The sequence below is a fragment of the Chionomys nivalis genome, unplaced genomic scaffold (assembly GCF_950005125.1).
Source record: "Chionomys nivalis unplaced genomic scaffold, mChiNiv1.1 scaffold_28, whole genome shotgun sequence".
Classification (NCBI taxonomy): Eukaryota; Metazoa; Chordata; class Mammalia; order Rodentia; family Cricetidae; genus Chionomys; species Chionomys nivalis.
The window spans coordinates 6,615,709-6,636,675 of NW_026646922.1; the positions used below are offsets into that span (position 1 = coordinate 6,615,709).

General features: G+C 42.6%; 2 pseudogenes; both read right to left on the reverse strand.

The window, feature by feature from the left end:
* Positions 1 to 4,471: 4,471 nt before the first annotated feature.
* LOC130869147 (spindlin-2-like) lies at positions 4,472 to 5,232 on the reverse strand (annotated as a pseudogene).
* A 4,506-nt stretch (positions 5,233 to 9,738) lies between these two features.
* Positions 9,739 to 20,967, reverse strand: part of LOC130869150 (spindlin-2-like) — a 32,374-nt pseudogene continuing 21,145 nt past the window's right edge.

Sequence of the window (20,967 nt, forward strand, 5' to 3'; positions counted from 1 at the left end):
GGAACCCAAAATAAGCGTCCACTCATCTTCCCAATTACTCAAGTCACACTCTTGCCCAAGCAACTCAATCCCTGTATCTTATTTTTCTGAAAAAGACTTTGGTGTCTGAGTCAACAAATCACATGAAAGTTTTTTTTTCTTAGATCCCATCTCTCCATTGTTTACCTTGTATTGATTTTTTCTTCCTTCATAAATAATAAATTTCAACTTTCCTCTTCCTTTCCTCCTCCCCCTAACTACTCACGCAACCACAAATCCTCTCCACTCCCAATCCAGTCCTAATAGAGGGCAGGGTACCTTGACCTGTGGGAAGCCCTTGCCCCCCCTCCATCCAGATTGAGGAAGGTATGCATCTACATATAATATGAACGATTAAAGCCTGTATGTCCAGTACAGACAAATCCCAGTGCTATTATCATTGGGTTCTCTTTCTGCCCCAATTATCAGCCACATTCAATGCTTCCACTTTGATCCCATGCTCTGTCAGTCCCAGCATAGCTGGTTTTGTTGATCTCCCATTAGCTCAGACACAGTGTCTCAGTGGGTGGACCAAGCCCTTGTATTCCTTAGTTCTTTGCTCTTATTCTCTCCCCTTCAGCTCTTCAACTGGAGCTTGGTAGCTCAGTCTAGTTTTCTGATGTGGGTCCCTGTCTTTATCTCCATCCTTTTCCGTACAACAGTTCTATGGTGATATTCAAGATAGTCATCAGTCTGATTATGGGACAAAGCACCCGTAGTGCCTAGGGATATGGCACAGTGCAGGCACCCACAGCTCACCTGCCCAAAGTCCTTGTTGGTGTCACCCCATGGCTTTCTGGGAACCCCTTTAGAGAGAAGCCTCTTACTAACCCCAGAACGGCACCCTAAGTTGAGATATCAACAGTGTGTGTGCATTAACTTATGGGGGTGTGTTTGTGTGTTTAAGACACAATAACAGCAGATGGATTATAATATTGAAATTTCTTCTTATCTTGAGAAGAATATTTGCTACAGAAACACTATCACAGTAGTACTGAGAGTGTAGGCTGTCTCAGCATGGAGAAGTAACTGGAGCAAACCCCTAGTAGTTCAGCTCAGTGGCCCAAGAAAGATGGTCAAGGAAAGTCAATGAACGCAGGGATGGAAGTTAAAACTCAGGCTAAATAACATTCCAAATCATTTAGGCGAAACATGAGACACTCATGCAACAGTCACAAGTGTCTAAAATGCCTGGAACTAGAATCTTAGGGCAGGAGAAGTTGTGGAGCTGAGAGTGCATGGCAAAAACTGACAGAATTTGGCAAAAGACATGTAAGTGTAACTAGCAAACATCCATGGAAACCATGAATGGGAGAAAACCCTGAGAAGTCTGCACAAAAACATAACATCTTGAAAATTCTGAGATTTAAAGACAAAGGAGAGGTTTTAAATATGTCACTGTCACATGGTGATGATTAACCCACTCCATTGCAGTGTGACCCCCTGACATGTTTAAGATACCTGTCAATTCTGTCTATATATTTACAGAAAAATTCACATTGCTTGCACAGATTAACTAGCAGCATGATTTACCGCTCAATCAAGGCAAAGCAAAGAAATCATGGACATGTTGCTGAATGCTGATGATGTTGTTGGGAGCATTTGTGGGTTTTTTCTTAAAGGGAAATCATTGGTCACACAAATGCATGAAGCAGATCCTGTCTCTGCCATGTACCTGAAAGCATGAAAAAAATAAACTAAAATAGGTTTTTGTCACATACTGGTAAATTTTGCTGCTATGTCCAAATATATGTGTTGCACGAGCTCTTTCTGCTCCTTCAGACTATAGCAACTGAGATAAAGGCCATTGGGGTGTGGTGTCTCTCTCTTTCAAAATGGAGCAACTGCCTTCAGCTTGCTCTCTTGCATCCATCTCCACATCCAGCTACTAGGCTCCTCTCCTCATCCTGCAGAGGGCTGTTGTCTGGCATGGCAATCTGTAAGGTTTGCCCCTTAAAAGAAATAACCATTTTATGAATCATAATTCTAAACTGGTGTGGGAGGTTGTTTGTGACTTACACCTTCCTATGTGATGAGAGCAACCAGGGTGTGAAGGGGGTTCTCACTGTTCATGTTGCAGAAGCCATTGCAGCAGGAGTAGGAGGCCTCTCATTCTCTGTAAGGAAATCAGTAAACATTGGGGACCAGTGAAAGGATGCCCTGAAACATCAAGGCTTGAGCTTTCAGACCGCAATTCCTCCAGCTAGGTTCTGGGTCACCACAACCTACAAAACCTCCAGAGGACCAAGTATTCAGAACCAGAAGCCTGTGTTTGCCATATCACATAAATTCGTAGTGAGTACTCCAATCCTTTTTTTTTTAAATGTACATCCTTTTGTCCCCCAGAAACATTTGTATTTCCAATAAAGATAACTTGCTGCCTCTTTGGTGTCCTGAAATTGCTCTAAGGTGATGGTGGGGCATTCTTACATACCTTGCTGTGTTGTTATGAGACCTTAATGGGACAGCATTTGTTTCAGAAATCAAAGGCAGTTAGGTTCAAACCTGTGGTTAGCAGTGTGCTGGACACTTGGGTTGCCTATAGTTAATCTATGGAAAGATGGATTTCCTAAGAAGGGTAGCAGCACACATGGAGGCATGTAGTCTTACTTTTCAAATGACCCATTTTGTGGCCTTACATCAGGCTCCTCTATTTTCCTCATCTTGGTTTCTTTACCAGATTAGGACAAATTTAAAACTCAATGTCCTGGACATGAACACTGAATGAGTTATCTATGTGAGATCACAGTGACAGAGCTCATGGGAATCTGACTCATTGTACAGGCTTGCCAGGCATCAATCTGTAATCTGCCTAACTCTACTGCACAAGTGTTGTCATGGTTGCTCCTTTGTTCCTCCTCATATGGTCTCCATCTACAGAGAACTCACAAAAATCCACCCCTGAGAGGGCAAGTTCTTTACAAATGAAAGTTTCTAGAACAGAAGAGACATAGTAGATTTATCTTGGCAACCTGTAGACACAAGACATGGGGAAATGGAAGAAGGGATTGAAGAAGATATAGACATGGAGGAATGGATAAATTCAATCATTCACTGGATAAGTGAGTGATCCAACGAAAGAGATGGCTAATAGGATAAAATGTGCTGCATGCCCTCTGAAAGTCAGTCCAAATTGAGGGTAGATAAGGTTATCCACTAAGGAGGAAGCTTAGTCCATTTTGCCTTCTTTGTGCTCTAGGCCCACCCAGGAGAGTGATGATGATGTTGAGGAGAAGAAGGGGCGAGGGTACCAGCATGCCCTGGTACAAGTTTTCACCCACATTGTAGCCAAATCACCTGACCTGGCACAGGTGACCTACATGCTGGGCCCTGAATGGCAGTTTGACACCTACAACCTTACTAACCAAGTTTTTGAAGATGAAGGAACCAAAACTGCCCTGTTAAAGATGTCAGGATCCTTGCATGATGGGAGTCAGGCATCAATATCATACTGGTATCCTCGGGTCTGATGGGTTTGTGGGGTCTTTGCCACACTTCACTTAACATCACTGATTCCCTAGGTAACTGATTTTATGGAGCTCGGTGCATTCATCATATCTGTGCATGTCACACACCAATGTGATTCAATGTACTACTAGTTTAGCCTAGGTGCGGGTGAGTCTGTTTATGAGTTTTATAGCCCAAATCCCACAGAACATGATCAATGACAAGGGAACAGTGTTTTACAGTTAAGGCAGGCCAATTGTTTAAATGAACTCACAGGGGTTGAATGGCATGCATAAGACCTGTGAGAGTGCAAGACAAAAGAATCCAGGCATGACAAAATAGGTAGCAGATCAAGCCTGGCAAAAGTAAGTAGGTAGCCTGAGGTCCACCCCATTGCAGAAGAGCCACTGAGAGGAGACACTTTTCTTTAGGCAGGAGGATCCGGGTCACTCAACATGCTCCAGTGGAGTTAATATACCCAGTGACTTCCAGATAGTATGAATTAAACCATTAATCAAATGAAACCCAATTTTCTTTGCTTCTGAGTACACATTTGTGACCCTTCATGATCACTCTCTATCCTCTTAAGTCCCAACACCTCGATGTCACATCTTTCCATATGACATGTTTCTCCCTCACGCATTATCCCTCTCTGAGATCCTACATCTTTTTGGCCACTCTCCTCTGTTTCCTAAACAGCCATCTTGTCCTCTTCCACACACTGCATCTCCTTTCGTCATTCCCTCTCCAAGTGGAAAGACCATAAGTCCTGTTTTGCTTTGAGGCCTGTCTTTCTGTGATGTCCCTTCCACCAGAAACTCCATCATTCACCAAACAAAATAACACCTTCAGAAATTTTATTTTTAGAGCAAAAAAAAATTCCATTGGGAAAGATACCAGGATTAATAAAAGACCTGAGGTATTTCTGAAAAAAAGAGTTCCCCAAACACAGTTTTAAGTCTCACCCCCAAAATTTGTGAATTTCACTTTAACAGATCTTCATCAAATCATAGACATAGATATGGAAGTCATTATCAAACTTGATGAAATGCACGGAAGGTTTCGTGGGAACTTGGTAAATAATTTTACCTATCTTTTGGGTTCCATCTTTTTCGTTGTGCTGCACGCTTTTGCCTGCCAAGGAATCCCTGCCTAATTCCAAATTCACCCCTATGGGAGGACATCCTGGCATAATGTGGAGGTTGCTTTCAATGTAGTCATCTAATGGTGGTAAAGGTACACAACTGGATATTTCTTGTCGGTAATGTAGAAACAGGTCTTCATGGTCTGCACCTCATCTTGGACCACCCCAGTCCACTCCTCCATAGAGCCTGGCATGATGTGGAGGTTGCCTTCAAGGTAGTCAACCAGGAGGTGGTAAACGTACAAGACCGGATCTTTCTTGTAGGTAATATAGAACCAGGATTTCATGATTGGCACCTCCTCTAGGACCATCCCCTTCCAGTCATCCTTAGAGCCATTTGTGCCCTCAAATGTATGTTTCACTGCTCTGCCAACTATGGAGTTTAAGAGATGAGTGTCTGTCTCCTGAGGAAATGGTACGTTGTTAGGCAGGAACTTAAGGTTTAAAATCCTTTCATCACTGTGAAGCTTCAATCCATAGACTCAATCTATCCCATCATACTTCAACAAATAGAGAGAGGGATTTGTTGGCAGTTGATCTAGAATGATGGCCTTCCACTGGGTGACTGTTTCATTGGCTTCCTTCCAGCCGTGAGAAATTCTGCGGCCGACAATATTCTCCAGGGCCTCAAAAGGCCTACTCAGTTTTGGCTTCTGGAGAGATGACCCATTCCTCTTTTGGACAGGTGGCATGATTCTCATACTAAGAGGCATCTTCATCTTGGCTGTAGACTTACTGTGATAGGCCACTGGCCTCCTGGTCCGCTGTTTCTTGGCTATCTTTCTGTGCTTGGGCTTCATAGCTGCCCACTCTCTAGGTTGAAAGACCTTTCCTTCTGTTTAATTCAGAAACAAAGTTGTGGCCTCAACCATGAGTGCCTGCAAGGATAACAAGGGGAGGCTATGAGGTCAAGGCTCTTTTCTGGAAGAACTGTGGTGCAGGAGACAAAGATATTGATCAACAGGTTTGCATACCTAACTGTAATTTTCTCTTAAGAAATAAATATGACAATTTGCATATTTTTCTCTACAGCTCAGTATAGCAATCTCAGAGACACATTCCTGCTGCCCAAAGGCAAATGACGTCTGCTGAGAAACCTACTTTCTGACTGACTAAGTCAATGAGAAGAGAAGGTATGCCTATCCCTGAAACGAGTAAGAAAAATCTGAACAGATAACAAAGAATTATAAGGACATCCACATGTTTCCTTTGACATCAAGCTAATAGGTAGGGGGCTCAATCCAAGATAGCCTGCCCAAGGTCATGGCACTCCAGTCCACTGGCTCTCTGTATTGGGTCTCCTGATCCAGACCCAGGTATATTACATAAAGCCATTCTGTGTCTTCATTGTGGAAGTGAGTACTGTGAGACCCACTTCAACCGGAAAGACTCATTATTCTGGGCAACAGCAGCCATTGAGAAATAATTAGTATCTTTTAATACACCTATGGACAAAGAGGAGCTTTGCCATTTTAGTGGATTGATGAATTTGATATTGTTAGCAAAGATAAAGTGGGAAGAATAGCTGGCATTCACCATCCACACAGCTATCAAATATAGGAGCTGGTAACAACAGAAATGGTGGACCTGCAGGACAGTTGAAGGAAAACTTTTTTTGTACTACAGAGGTCTTATTTGCTTTGGAAACATATTTACCAAAAGAAAATGTCCTACTTCTCCAGATTCCATCTTCCGGAAATGTTCAGGTGCAAAAAGCCTGTTGTACAGTTGTGGAGATCAGGAGCTGAACTGTCCTCCTCAGGCACTGTGAGGATAATAAACCCACCATCATGGAAGTCTAGTGCTTTGAGTGGAACAGAGTTGCTACCCAACGAATCAAGGCTTTGTGACATCACCAAGGCTCTACTTATGTCAGAAATCCCCTCACAAGCTTGTTACTTCCCTATTTACCCACAGAAACATCCAGCATTCAGCTCCTCAAAAGCTGTATACAGCCACCAGGGGACCCAAAATAACCGTCCACTCATCTTCCCAATTACTCAAGTCACACTCTTGCCCAAGCAACTCAATCCCTGTATCTTATTTTTCTGAAAAAGTCTTTGGTGTCTGAGTCAACAAATCACACGAAAGTTTTTTTTTCTTAGATCCCATCTCTCCATTGGTTATCTTGTATTGAATTTTTCTTCCTTCATTATAAAAAATTTCAAATTTCCTCTTCCTTTCCTCCTCACCCTAACAACTCACGCAACCACCAATCCTCTCCACTCCCAATCCAGTCATAATAGAGGGCAGGGTACCTTGACCTGTGGGAAGCCCTTGCCCCCTCTCCATACAGATTGAGGAAGGTATGCATCTACATGTATATGATCGATTAAAGCCTGTATGTGCAGTACAGACAAATCCCAGGGCCATTATCATTGGCTTCTCCTTCTGCCCCAATTGTCAGCCACACTCAATGCTTCCACTTTGATCCCATGCTCTGTCAGTCCCAGCATAGCTGGTTTTGTTGATCTCCCATTAGCTCAGACACAGTGTCCCAGTGGGTGGACCAAGGCCTTGTATTCCTTAGTTCTTTGCTCTTATTCTCTCCCCTTCAGCTCTTCAACTTTAGCTTGGTAGCTCAGTCTAGTTTTCTGATGTGGGTCCCTGTCTTTATCTCCATCCTTTTCCGTACAACAGTTCTATGGTGATATTCAAGATAGTCATCAGTCTGACTATGGGACAAAGCGCCCTTAGTGCCTAGGGACATGACACAGTGCAGGCACCCACAGCCCACCTGCCCAAGGTCCTTGTTTGTATCACCCCATGGCTTTCTGGGAACCCCTCTAGAAAGAAGCCTCTTACTAACCCCAGAACGGCACCCTAAGTTGAGATATCAACAGTGTGTGTGCATTAACTTATGTGGGTGTGTTTGTGTGTTTAAGACACAATAACAGCAGATGGATTATAATATTTAAATTTCTTCTTATCTTGAGAAGAATACTTGCTTACAGAAACACTATCACAGTAGTACTGAGAGTGTAGGCTGTCTCAGCATGGAGAAGTAACTGGGGCAAACCCCTAGTAGTTCAGCTCAGTGGCCCAAGAAAGATGGTCAAGGAAAGTCAATGAACTCAGGGATGGAAGTTAAAACTCAGGCTAAATAACATTCCAAATCATTTAGGCGGAACATGAGACACCCGTGCAACAGTCACAAGTGTCTAAAATGCCTGGAACTAGAATCTTAGGGCAGGAGAAGTTGTGGAGCTGAGAGTGCATGGCAAAAACTGACAGAATCTGGCAAAAGACATGTCAGTGTAACTAGCAAACATCCATGGAAACCATGAATGGGAGAAAACCCTGAGAAGTCTGCACAAAAACATAACATCTTGACAATTCTGAGATTTAATGACAAAGGAGAGATCTTAAATATGTCACTGTCACATGGTGATGATTAACCCACTCCATTGCAGTATGACCCCCTGACATGTTTAAGATACCTGTCAATTCTGTCTATATATTTACAGAGAAATTCACATTGCTTGCACAGCTTAACTAGCAGCATGATTTACCGCTCAATCAAAGGCAAAGCAAAGAAATCATGGACATGTTGTTGAATGCTGATGATGTTGTTGGGAGCGTTTGTGGGTTTTTCTTAAAGGGAAATCATTGGTCACACAAATGAATGAAGCAGATCCTGTCTCTGCCATGTACCTGAAAGCATGAAAAAAATAAACTGAAATAGGTTTTTGTCACATACTGGTAAATTTTGCTGCTATGTCCAAATATATGTGTTGCACGAGCTCTTTCTGCTCCTTCAGGCTATAGCAACTGAGATAAAGGCCATTGGGGTGTGGTGTCTCTCTCTTTCAAAATGTAGCAACTGCCTTCAGCTTGCTCTCTTGCATCCATCTCCACATCCAGCTACTAGCCTCCTCTCCTCATCCTGCAGAGGGCTGTTTTCTGGCATGGCAATCTGTTAGGTTTGCCCCTTAAATGAAATAACCATTTTATGAATCATAATTCTAAACTGCTGTGGGAGATTGTTTGTGACTTAAACCTTTCGATGTGATGAGACCAACCAGGGTGTGGAGGGGGTTATTACTGTTCATGTTGCAGAAGCCATGGCAGCAGGAGTAGGACGCCTCTCATACTCTCTAATGAAATCAGTAAACATTGGGGACCAGTGAAAGGATGCCCTGAAACATAAAGGCTTGAGCTTTCAGACCGCAATTCCTCCAGCTAGGTTCTGGGTCTCCACAACCTACAAAACCTCCTGAGGACCAAGTATTCAGAACCAGAAGCCTGTGTTTGCCATATCACATAAAATCGTAGTGAGTACACCAATCGTATTTTTTTTAATGTACATCCTTTTGTCCCTCCAGAAACAATTGTATTTCCAATAAAGATAACTTGCTGCCTCTTTGGTGTCCTGAAATTGCTCTAAGGTGCTGGGGGGGCATTCTTACATACATGGCTGTGTTGTTATGAGACCTTAACAGGACAGCAATTGTTTCAGAAATCAAAGGCAGTTAGGTTCAAACCTGTGGTTAGCAGTGTGCTGGACACTTGGGTTGCCTATAGCTAATCTATGGTAAGATGGATTTCCTAAAAGGGTGGCAGCACACATGGAGGCATGTAGTCTTACCTTTTCAAATGACCCATTTTTTGGCCTTACATCAGGCTCCTCTATTTTCCTCATCTTGGTTTCTTTACCAGATTAGGACAAATTTAAAACTCAATGTCCTGGACATGAACACTGAATGAGTTATCTATGTGAGATCACAGTGACAGAGCTCATGGGAATCTGACTCATTGTACAGGCTTGCCAGGCATCAATCTGTAATCTGCCTAACTCTACTGCACAAGTGTTGTCATGGTTGCTCCTCTGTTCCTCCTCATATGGTCTCCATCTACAGAGAACTCACAAAAATCCACCCCTGAGAGGGCAAGTTCTTTACAAATGAAAGTTTCTAGAACAGAAGAGACATAGTAGATTTATCTTGGCAACCTGTAGACACAAGACATGGGGAAATGGAAGAAGGGATTGAAGAAGATAGAGACATGGAGGAATGGATAAATTCAATCATTCACTGGATAAGTGAGTGATCTAATGAAAGAGATGGCTAATAGGATAAGTCAGACCCCCAAAATTTGAGAATTTCACTTTAACACATCTTCCTCAAATCATAGACATAGATATGGAAGTCACTCTCAAACTTGATGAAATGCATGAAAGGTTTGGTGGTAATTTGGTAAATAATTTTACCTATCTTTTGGGTTCCATCTTTTTCGTTGTGCTGCAAGCTTTTGCCTGCCAAGGAATCCGTGCCTAATTCCAAATTCACCCCTATTGGAGGACATCCTGACATAATGTGGAGGTTGCTTTCAATATAGTCATCTAGATGGTGGTAAAGGTACACAACTGAGAAAATGTGTGCAAAACATCCTTCCATACTCCAACTGCAAACATTCTCATGCCCCACTAAAAGAAAAAGGCCTTTTCTGTGGTTTTTCAGAATAAGGGAGGAAGTCTATTTCCTTATTCCAGTGAAAATATAAGAGGGCTCAAAAGGCAAAGGTTTTTGCCACCAAGGCCTGGCAACCTGAGTTTGATCCCTGTAACTTGCATAAAGTAGAAGAAAACCAACACCATAAAAATGTCTCCTGAGTCCTTCAGGGTTCCTGCTTCAAGAAATGTTCCAGACATTCTGCAGGACAGAGAAGAAAGTGACTGACAAACTGCCAATAGAGGCAAAACAGCCTTTCAAATTCACTGCTTCATGGAAAAGTCTGCCAGATACTATGGGCCTGTAGGCTGAAGAAGGATTTCCCTATGTTACAGAAGAACTTTGGTTTACTGTCCAGGCATCAAGATATCTCTGTCAAGTTTTATTTTTTTCTTTTTTTTTAATTTTTTTTATTCTTTTTTAATTAAAATTTCCACCTGCTCCCCGTTTCCCATTTCCCTCCCTCCACCCAAATATTGCCCCCTCCCCCCACACCCCTCCTCCTATCCCTACTCCTCTTCTCCTCCCCCCACACCATTCCCCCTCCCTCTCGATACTGGAGAGCAGTCCAAATTCTCTGCCCTGCGGGAAGACGAAGGTCTTCTATCTATGTCCAGGAAGGTGAGCATCTAAACAGGCTAAGCACCCACATAGCCAGTTCATGTATTAGGATCGAAACCTAATGCCATTGTCCTTGGCTTGTCATCAGCCTTCATTGTCCGCGATGCTCAGAGAGTCCAGTTTCAACCCATGCTTATTCAGTCCCAGACCAGCTGGGCTTGGTGGGCTCACAATAAATCAGTTCCACTGTCACAGTGGGTGGGTGCATCCCTCGTGGTCCTGATTTCCTTGCTCATGTTCTCCCTCCTTCTGCTCCTCATTTGGACCTTAAGAGCTCAGACCGTTGCTCCAAATTGAGTCTCTGTCTCTACCTCGATCCATCGCCAGATGAAGGTTCTAAGGTGATATGTAAGATATTTATCAGTATAGGATAGGGTCATTTCCGGTTCTCTCTCCTCAGTTGCCCAAGGTACCAGCTGGGGACATCTCCCTGGACACCTGCGAACCCCTCTAGAATCAAGTTTCTTTCCAACCCTAAGATGGGTCCCTAATTTAGGATATATACTTCGCTGCTCCCGTATCCTCCTTTCCTATATCCCAACCATCCCAATCCCCCGAGCTCCTCCCATCCTCCACTTCTCATGTTTCTCATCCCATTTCCCCTTTGCCCCTTGCCACCTCACCCGCAAGTTCCCAGTTATTGCCCTGCAATCTTGTCTACTTCCCCTCTCCAGGCAGATGACTATATGATTTTCTTGGGGTTCACTGTCTTATTTAGCTTCTCTAGGATCACAAATTATAAGCTCAATGTCCTTTATTTATGGCTAGAAACCGATTATGAGTTAGTACATCCCATGTTCCTCTTTTTGGGTCTGGGATACCTCACTCAGGATAGTGTTTTCTATTTCCATCCATTTGCATGCAAAATTCGAGAAGTCATTGTTTTTTACCGCTGAGTACTACTCTAATATGTATATATTCCACACTTTCTTCATCCATTCCTCAATTGAAGGGCATCTAGGTTTTTTCCAGGTTTTGGCTATTACAAACAATGCTGCTATGAACATAGTTGAACAGATACTTTTGTCATTTGATGTGGCATCTCTTGGGTATATTCCCAATAGTGGTATTACTGGATCTTGGGGTAGGTTGATCCCAAATTTCCTGAGAAATCGCCACACTGATTTCCAAAGTGGTTGCACAAGTTTGCATTCCCACCAGCAATGAATGAGGGTGCCCCTTTCTGCACAACCTCTCCAGCAAAGGCTATCATTGGTGTTTTTGATTTTAGCCATTCTGACAGGTGTAGGATGGTATCTCAAAGTTGTTTTAATTTGCATTTCCCTTATCGCTAAGGAGGTTGAGCATGACCTTAAGTGTCTTTTGGCCATTTGAATTTCTTCTGTTGAGAATTCTCTGTTCAGTTCAGTGCCCCATTTTTTTATTGGGTTAATTAGCATTTTAAAGTCTAGTTTCTTGAGTTCTTTATATATTTTGGAGATCAGACCTTTGTCTGTTGCAGGGTTGGTGAAGATCTTCTCCCAGTCAGTGGGTTGCCTTTTTGTCTTAGTGACAGTGTCCTTTGCTTTACAGAAGCGACTCATTTTCAGGAGGTCCCATTTACTCAATGTTGTCCTTAATGTCTGTGCTGCGGGGGATAAACGTAGGAAATGATCTCCTGTACCCATATGTTGTAGAGTACTTCCCATTTTTCTTCTATCAGGTTCAGTGTGTTCAGACTAATATTGAGGTCTTTAATCCATTTGGACTTGAGTTTTGTGCATGGTGATAGATATGGATCTATTTTCATTCTTCTACACGTTGACAACCAGTTCTGCCAGCACCATTTGTTGAAGATGCTCTCTTTTTTCCATTGAATACTTTTAGCTCCTTTATCAAAAATTAGGTGTTCATATGTTTGTGGGTTAAAATCAGGGTCTTCTACTCGGTTCCATTGATCGACTTCTCTGTTTTTATGCCAATACCAAGCTGTTTTCAATACTGAGGCTCTGTAATAGAGTTTGAGGTCAGGGATGGTAATGCCTCCAGACGATCCTTTATTATATAAGATTGTTTTGGCTATCCTGGGTTTTTTGTTTCTCCATATAAAGTTGATTATTGTCCCCTCAAGATCTGTGAAGAATTTTGATGGGATTTTAATGGGGATTGCATTGAATCTATAAATTGCCCTTGGTAGAATTGCCATTTTTACTATGATGATCCTCCCAATCCAGGAGCAAGGGAGATCCTTCCATTTTCTGGTATCCTCCTCAATTTCTTTCTTCATAGACTTAAAGTTCTTGTCAAATAGATCCTTTACTTCCTTGGTTAGAGTTACCCCAAGATATTTTATGCTATTTGTTGCTATCGTGAAGGGTGATGCTTCTCTGATTTCCATCTCTGTTTCCTTATCCTTTGTGTATAGGAGGGCAATTGATTTTTTGGAATTGATCTTGTATCCTGCAACGCTGCTAAAGGTGTTTATCAGCTGAAGGAGTTCTTTGCTGGAGTTTTTGGGGTCGCTTATGTACACTATCATATCGTCTGCAAATAATGAAAGTTTAACTTCTTCCTTTCCATTTGAATCCCTTTGATCCCCTTATGTTGTCTTATTGCTATTGCTAGAATTTCAAGCACTATATTAAAGAGGTATGGAGAGAGTGGACAACCTTGTCGTGTTCCTGATTTTATTGGAATAGCTTTGAGTTTCTCTCCATTTAATTTGATGTTAGCTGACGGCTTGCTATAAATAGCTTTTATTATACTAAGGAATGACCCTTGTATTCCTAATCTCTCTAAGACCTTTATCATAAAGGGATGTTGAATTTTGTCAAATGCTTTTTCCGCATCTAATGAAATGATCATATGGTTTTTTCTTTCAGATTATTTATATGATGGATTACATTGATAGATTTTCGTATGTTAAACCAGCCCTGCATCTCTGGAATGAAGCCTACTTGATCATAATGGATAATTTTTCTAATGTGTTCTTGGATTCGGTTTGCCAGTATTTTATTGAGTATTTTTGCGTCGATGTTCATGAGTGAGATTGGCCTGTAGTTCTCTTTCTTGGTTGTATCTTTGTGTGGTTTGGTATCAGAGTAACTTCAGCTTCATAAAAAGAATTTGACAATGACTTCTCTGTTTCAATATTGTGGAATACATTAAGGAGTATAGGTATTATGTCTTCTTGGAAGTTCTGGTAGAATTCTGCATTGAAGCCGTCTGGACCTGGGCTTTTTTTGGTGGGGAGGTTTTTTATAACAACTTCTAATTCTTCGCGACTAACAGGTCTATTTAGATTGTTCACCTGGTCCTGATTTAACTTTGGTATATGGTACTTATCTAAAAAAGTGTCCATTTCTTTTACATTTTCCAATTTTGTGGCATACAGGTTTTTTGTAGTAAGATCTAATGATTCTCTGAATTTCCTCTGTGTCTGTGGTTATGTCTCCCTTTTCGTTTCTAATTTTGTTAATTTGCGTATTCTCTCTCCGCCGTTTGATTAGTTTGGATAGGGGTTTATCAATCTTATTGATTTTCTCCAAGAACCAGCTTTTTGTTTCATTGTTTCTTTGGATAGTTTTCTGTGTTTCTATTTTGTTGATTTCAGCCCTCAATTTGATTATTTCCAGTCTTCTACTTCTCCTAGGTGAGTCTGCTTCTTTTTTTTCTAAAGCTTTCAGGTGGGCTATTAAGTCTCCAATGTGTGCTTTCTCCGTTTTCTTTAAGTGGGCACTTAATGCTATGAACTTTCCTCTTAGCACTGCTTTCATAGTGTCCCATAGGTTTGAGTATGTTGAGTCTTCGTTTTCATTGAATTCAAGAAAGACTTTAATTTCTTTCTTTATTTCTTCCTTGATCCAGGTGTGGTTCAGTAGTTGACTGTCCAATTTTCATGAGTTCATAGGCTTTCTGGGGATAGCATTGTTGTTGAATTCTAACTTTAGTCCATGGTGATCTGATAAGACACAGGTGGTTACCGATATCTTTTTGTAACTGTGTAAGTTTGCTTTGTTACCGAGTATGTGGTCTATTTTCGAGAAGGTTCCATGAGCTGCAGAGAAGAAGGTATATTCTTTCTTATTTGAGTGGAATATTCTATAGATGTCTGTTAAGTCCATTTGATTCATTACCTCTCTTAATCCTCTTATTTCTCTGTTAGGTTTCTGTCTGATTGACCTGTCCATTGGTGAGAGAGGAGTGTTGAAATCTCCTACTATTAGTGTGTGTGGTTTGATGACTGCCTTGAGATTTAGTAACGTTTCCTTTACATAAGTGGGTGCTTTTATATTAGGGGCATATATATTCAGGATTGAGACTTCATCCTGGTGAATTGTTCCTGTTATGAGTAAAAAATGTCCCTCTCCATCTCTTCTGATTGATTTTACTTTGAAGTCAACTTTCTTAGAAATTAGTATGGCCACACCTGCCTGTTTCTTAGGTCCATTTGCTTGATAAACCTTTTCCCAGCCCTTTATTCTGAGTAGATGTCTGTCTTTGTGGTTGAGGTGTGTTTCTTGTAAGCAGCAGAATGTTGGATCCTGTTTTCGAATCCAATCTCTTAGCCTGTGCCTCTTTATAGGTGAGTTTAGTCCATTGATATTAAGTGATATTAATGACCAGTGGTTGTTAACTCCGGTCATTTTTCCTTTCTCTCTTTCTTTCTTTTGGTAGTAGAGTTTGTGTGTTTCCCTTCTTCAAGTTGTGCTGGTGAAGGGTCATTAGATGTCTGAGTTATTGTGGGCATTGTTGGACTCCTTGGTTTGTGATTTTCCTTCTATTTTTTCTGTATGGCTGGATTTGTGGCTACGTATTGTTTAAATTTGTTTTTATCCTGGAAAATTTTGTTTTATCCATTTATAGTGAATGAACGCTTGGCTGGGTACAGTAGTCTGGGCTTGCATCCATGGTCTCTTAGTTTCTGCAGCACATCTATCCAGGACCTTCTGGCTTTCATGGTTTCCATAGAGAAATCAGGTGTAAGTCTGATAGGTTTACCTTTATAGGTAACTTGACCTTTTTCCTTTGCAGCTCTTAATATTCTTTCTTTATTCTGTATGTTTTGTGTTTTGATTATTATATGACGAGGAAATGGTTTTTTTTTTTTGATCCAGTCGATTCGGTGTTCTGTATGCTTCTTGGACCTTCAAAGGAATATCTTTCTTAAGGTTGGGAAAGTTTTCTTCTATAATTTTATTAAATATATTTTCTGGACCATTGAGCTGTACTTCTTCTCCTTCTTCTATCCCTATTATTCGTAGGTTTGGTCTTTTTATTGTGTCCCAGATTTCCTGAATGTTTTGTGATGAGAATTTGTTGGTTATGTTGTTTTCTTTGATCAGAGAGTTTATTTTCTCTATGGTATCTTCAATGTCTGAGATTCTTTCTTCTATCTCTTGTAATCTGTTGGTGGTACTTGTCTCTGTAGTTCCTGTTCGTTTATCCAAATTTTCCATCTCTATCCTTCCCTCGGTTTGTGTTTTCTTTATTACTTCCACTTCATTCTTCAAGTCTTGAACTGTTTCCCTTACCTGTTTGATTACTTTTTCTTGTTTCTCTTGGTTTTCTTGGGTATCTTTGAGATATTTATTCATTTCCTCTACCTTTTTGTTTGTAATCTCTAATTGATTATGGCAGTTTTTCACCTCTTGTTTAAGGTCCTCTATTATTTTCATATAATTCACTTTTGAGTCGAATTCTTCTAATTCTTCTGGATTAGCGTGTACACTTCTCATTTCAGGATTCCTGGATTCTGGTGATGTCACGTTGCTTTTCAAGTTGTTGGGGGAATTCTTGCATTGGCGCCTGCCCATCTTTTCCTTCAAATGGAGCCAGGAGAGGCCTGGTGTCTTGGATCAGTCTTTGCTGTGACTAACTCTCTGGGTGTATCTCCTCAGTGTAGGGGCAGGAACCGTTCCCTTGCAGATGAACTCCTCAACACCAAAACAGGGATGCCTAGTAGTCCAATGACCCGCGGAAAGAAGGCCGAATGCAAGGTGTAGGGCGGGGTCGAGTAGAACACAGGGGACACTGCAGTACAAGCTGGAGGTGCCTGCGCTCCCTTTCGGGGGGGTTACTGAGGCCTGCCTGCTAGGCAGGCACTCACTGCTCTGGTTGGGTAGCCTTAGTGTAGGGGGCTTTGTGCTCTCTACTGGGACAGTCCGCCCCAGGATAATACACACTTACCAGTCCAGATGGAACTTCTCAGCTCCTGCACAGGGACTCCTGGTAGCACCGATGAGCCAGGGGCCAAGGGAAATGGGGGGCAGGCAGAGCCATTCCAGAGAGCACAGCAGACACTGCAGCCCCAGCGGCAGGGGCCCGAGTTCCCTGGCGGGGACCTTGCGGCCTGCCCTCTAATCAGGCACTCACTGCTCTGGGTTGGTAGCCTTAGTGAAAGGGCAGGAAACTGTTCTACAGCAAAGGACCTTGCAGACAAGGCAGGCTTGGGGGTGGGGGTGGGGGCTCGTGTGTAGGAAAGAAAGCCCTGCAGCAGGTGCTGGGGGAGGGCATTTGTTCTCTCTACTTGGACAGTCCACCCCAGGATAGCGTACACTCACCCTTCCAGATGGGACTTCTCAGCACGTACAGAGGGACTGCTGGTAGCCTCGATGAGCCAGGGGCCAAGGGAAATGGGGGGCAGGCAGAGCCGGTCCAGGAGAGCACAGCGGACACTGCAGCCCCAGCAACAATAGCCCGAGTTCCCTGGCGGGGACCTTGAGGCCTGCCCTCTAGTCATGCTCTCACTGCTCTGGGTTGGGCAGGAAACTGTCCACAGCAAAGGACCTTGCAGACAAGGCAGGCTTGGGGTTGGGGGTGGGGGCGTGAGTGTAGGGAAGACAGCCCTGCAGCAGGAGCTGGGGGAGGGGCGTTTGTGCTCTCTACCGGGACAATCTGCCCCAGGATAGCACACACTCACCCATCCAGATGGGACTTCTCAGCACCTACAGACGGACTCCTGGTAGCCCTGATGAGCCAGGGGCCAAGGGAAATGGGGGGCAGGCAGAGCCGGTCAAGGAGAGCACAGGGGACACTGCAGCCCCAGCAGCAGGAGCCCGCGTTCCCTCTCTGTCAAGTTTTAGAAGTTGCTTATAATGCTTATAATATATATTTCTTTTCTCTAGTAGTCTCTGAATCTGCTTTGCTGTTTCTTAATCATATAATATTGAGCAATTTGGGTCCTAAAATAGTATTTTGATTAATGTGATCGTTTGAAAGAGAATGGTACCATAAAAACTCCTATATTTAAATGCTTGACCCCTAGTTGGTGGAACCATTTTGAGAAAGATTAGATGTGACCTCGTTGGATAGGTGTTTCACAGGAGGTGGTCTTTGAGATTTCAGAAGCCTAAGACAGGTCCAGCCCCTCCCTCCACCCCCTATGCTACCAACTTGTAAATCAGGTTAAAACTCCCAGCTACTCTCCAGTGTCATGCCTGTGTGTTGCCATGCCCCATGACGTGATGGTCATGGACTCACTCTCTGACCATGAGCAAGCCCCCAATTAAATGTTTTCTTTTATAAGCTGCCTTCATCATGGTGTCTCTTTACAATAGAAAAGTAACTATGATAACGTTGTTACATGGTATTGCTGTGACAGGACTTGTCAAGCTGCTTGTTAGAGGAATGTTGACTTGGGAACTTTGCATGAGGGAAGTGGTTGAATGTTTTAAGTGGGGCTTAAAAATGCTACAAGAGCTTTGAAGACAGTAGTACTAAGAGCAATGTGGAATATAGAGGCCCAGTTCAAGAGGTTTCAGGGTGAAACAGTATTAGAAACTGGAATAAAGTGAACACAAAGAAAAACATATAGACCCTCCTGGAAACTGGAAGCAGACAAGAGCACTGGGCAAAAGTTGGCAAGGTGGGGATTGGGTGGGATGAAGGGGAGGGGGGAGAGAGAAGGGAGAAGGGAAGAATTAGGGAGAGCTTGGGAGAGTGGGATGGTTGCGATGGAGGAAGGGTGGATATGGGAGCAGAGAAGACGATATCTTAATTAAGGGAGCCATTTTAGGGTTGGCAAGAAACTTGGCTCTAGAAAGATTCTCAGGTGTACACGGGGATATCTCCAGCTAGGTCCTTGGGCAGTAGATGAGAGGGTGCCTGAACTGGCCTTGTCCCATACTCACACTGATGATTATCTTGAATATCACCATAGAACCTTCGTCCAGCAATACAGGGAGATAGAGACAGAGACCCACAGCAGAGCATTAGACTGAGCCCCTAAGATCCAGTTGAAGAGCAGAAGGAGGGAGAAGATGAGTAAGGACTCAGGACAAGGCGGGGTTGGTCCACCCACTGAGACAGTGTGCCTCAGCTAAATCCAGCTGGAGGCATGGGGGCTGACTGAGAAGCCAATGATAATGGCACTGAGATTTGTCTCTACTGCATATACTGGCTTTTGGGGATCCTAGTCTGTTTGAATGCACACCTTCCTAGGCCTGGTTGGAGGGGGGAGGGCCTTCCCAAAGGGCAGGGTACCTTGCTCTCTTAGGATTGGTAGAGAAGGGGAAGAGTGAGTGGGGGAGTAACAGGGAAATGGGAGGAGGGGAGGAAGTGCAAATTTTGAATGGTATTATTTATAAAAAATAAAAAAAATTAAAAAGAAACTGGAATAAAGACAATTCTTGTAATGTTTTAGCCAACAATGTGGCTGCTTTTGGCCCTTGTCCTAAGAACCTGCTTGAGGCTAAATTGAAGAGTTTTGGAACAATATTATTGGCAGAGATTTCATTCAAGACAGTATTGACTCATGGTTATTAGTAATCATTCTTAATGCAGCTCTAAAATGAAAAAGTGCTAAGCAAGTATTCTACCACTGAGATAAAACCCCAACAACTGGCTCAAAAGCTACAAAGAAACACTGTCCCCACAAAAAAAAGGAAGGAAGGAAGGAAGGAAGGATGGTAGGAAGAAAGAAAGAAAGAAAGAAAGAAAGAAAGAAAGAAAGAAAGAAAAGTGCAAACAGGGCAAAGAGAAATACAAATGCACAATCTGAGAGGAAAAAGGAAGACCAGGAAATAAAATGCCTACACCTAGGTTTGTGCTGAAAGAGGTACAGAGAATTGCAATGAAGGTAAAGATCCCACCTAGCTAACCATGAAACCTGTAAAAAGAAAATCCCTAGAGAATCTACTCCAAAAACAAAGTAAAGCTTATTCAACGAAGGAAAACACCAAGAGTTCAAAGTTTATACAAATGGAATCCAATGAGAGAGCCATATTCCATCCAAAATGTACAACAATACTTGCCTGAATTTAGAATCCAAAATACTGGAGTTAAGAGGTTGTGAAATCTTCCTCATTAGTTCAGAAAAAAATGTTACAGCCCTGATGGCATGTGGCTTGAAGGCCCATAGAGGCCATCATATAAAGCTGAGAACAAGAAGCTTGGATTTGTACTAAAGATCCAAAATGTTGGAGACTCCAGAGTCACAGTGATGCACTAACCCTCTGAAACTGTAAAATGCTTTCTTTTATAAATTAGCTTGGTATCGTGCTATCTCTCTCTCTCTCTCTCTCTCTCTCTCTCTCTCTATCTCTCTCTCTCTCTTTCTCTCCCTCCACCCCGTGTGTGGAAATAAATGAAAAAAACTTCTAGTTCTTTAAATTATAACCAACATAGTAAAGATTACAGTTTAACTTTTTGTAAAACAATGTACTGAAGGTGGGCCTGAGAAGATTGCTTTGCACTGAGTACTTGCTGCTCTTCTAGGAGACCTGGGTTTGGATCACAGCAGCCCCATGAGTAAGTTCATGGACATGTAACTCCAGTTCCAGAATATCTGAACTTTTCTCACCATGCCAAAAGACACCAGCACACACCTGGTACATACTCAAGACACACATACAAATAAAATAAATCTTTTTTATAAATAATCTTTTAAAAAAATAATAAAGGCTACCCTCCTGCAACTTGGGTTGGACTTTAAAACACAGCTTGCTCCAATACTGAGGGGACTTAAGAGGTGAGTGAACAGTCACATGGCAGGACGCCCCACTTTCTAGGACCTCCCCAGTGGGACAAAACTCTAGGTCCCTCCCAAACTCCCTCAGCTTTTCTAGCCAGACATCAGGGAGTTTCCTGTGGCTAGGATCCCCTCAAACATAATCCCACCCATGGGACACCCCCCCAAGGTACTAGCCACACGCTGCCTAAGAGCTGAAAGCTTGCTATAATACTGAGGGGACCAAGAGCTTGCTACAACACTGAGGGGATTAAGAGAGCACGAAGTGAACACAACAGGAAAGAAGACTGAGAGAGAAGGCGTATAGAGACCTCAGAAACTTCTGAGACAGACAGTGACAGTAAAGCATATCAAGAAAACCTCCCAAACACTCAGAC